Here is a 1,465-nt window from a genome sequence, read left to right as displayed (position 1 = left end):
CTTGAACCATGAATCAACAATGTAGCCTGAATACTTTCGTATAATTCTTATTTCAGATACTGAGGAGGCTTACTTTTTCAAGTGGTCTAAGGGTGTGCTGGTGTCTGCCATGCGCATAGCCTTCTTCACTCGCCCAGTCGATCGCAGCTCAGCACTAGCGCCCTTCAAGGTATGGGATGCGACGTGCGTAACTGTGTACTAGGTACATAGACCAGCGCGATCACATTTATATATACATACATACATATATATATATATATATATATATGTATGTATGTATGTATATCATATGCGCATGTGTGCACCTTTGGTACTGAAGTACTATCATATGTATACGCTTGTATATCATTCCCACATTCTTATACGCACACTCTGTAACACATACACACTCAATTGTCTACCCACCCCCCCATACACCCCGCACACAGGTGCTGGTTGTGTTGGCTGAGAAGGAGGAGATAGGGCGGCATGTGGTGCGAGAGCTGTTAGTGCCTGTGCTGCGTACGCTTTGGGTTGCACTGGAGGACGGAGTGCCATGGGCAACGGATGTCAACAGAAACAGTCAGCAGTTCTTTGCCATGTTGGACCCATCCATTGGTGTGTGTGCCTGTGTGGGTGGGTGTAGGTGTTTATATGTACTGTCATACTTGTATGTGTGCAGGATAGTAGACCTAAAATGTGTTGTATGTGAAATATATGTTATATATAAATCATGTGTTGTAAGTTAAATATATGTTAAAGGTTCAATAGATGTTATATGTGAAATATAAGTTATATGTGAAAAATATCTTGAATGTTAAATATTTATTATAAGGTTAAATATTTAATATTTGAACTATATCATATATGTAAAGTACAAGTTATATGTTAAATATATCTTGTGTTAAATATGTGATCTGTTAAATAAATCTTTATCTTCAATATAGGTTATATGTTAAATTTTTCTTATATCTTCAATATAAGATGTTAAATATACCTTATATCTTCAATATAAGTTATATATTAAATATACCTTATATGTTAAAAATTGTCCGATATGATAAATTTGTTCCATACATTGTTGAGTAGTTCGGTTTGGATGTTATTGCAGAGTAGGAGGCTTTTTTTCAATTGTGGATGGATAACTGTATATTAAGCCGGTTACTAGTTTGTATTTGCTCGAAGGCGTAGCTACACATTGGTGTATATCTGGTTGATTTAGGGTATATAGATGTATGTATGTATGTATATATTTATGTGTATATGTGTGTGTGTGTATGTATGTAGGTATGTATGTATGTATGTTATTTTTTTTAATTATATATATATATATATATGTAAATATATATTTATATATATGTATATGTATATATACATAAATATATATATATGTATATTGTATATATACATAATATATATATATGTATATGTATATATACATAAATATATATATATGTATATATACGGGTATTATATATACATATAT

This window comes from Sphaeroforma arctica (assembly GCF_001186125.1).
Source record: "Sphaeroforma arctica JP610 unplaced genomic scaffold supercont1.167, whole genome shotgun sequence".
NCBI classification, from domain to species: Eukaryota; class Ichthyosporea; order Ichthyophonida; genus Sphaeroforma; species Sphaeroforma arctica.
This window is presented reverse-complemented; position numbering follows the sequence as displayed.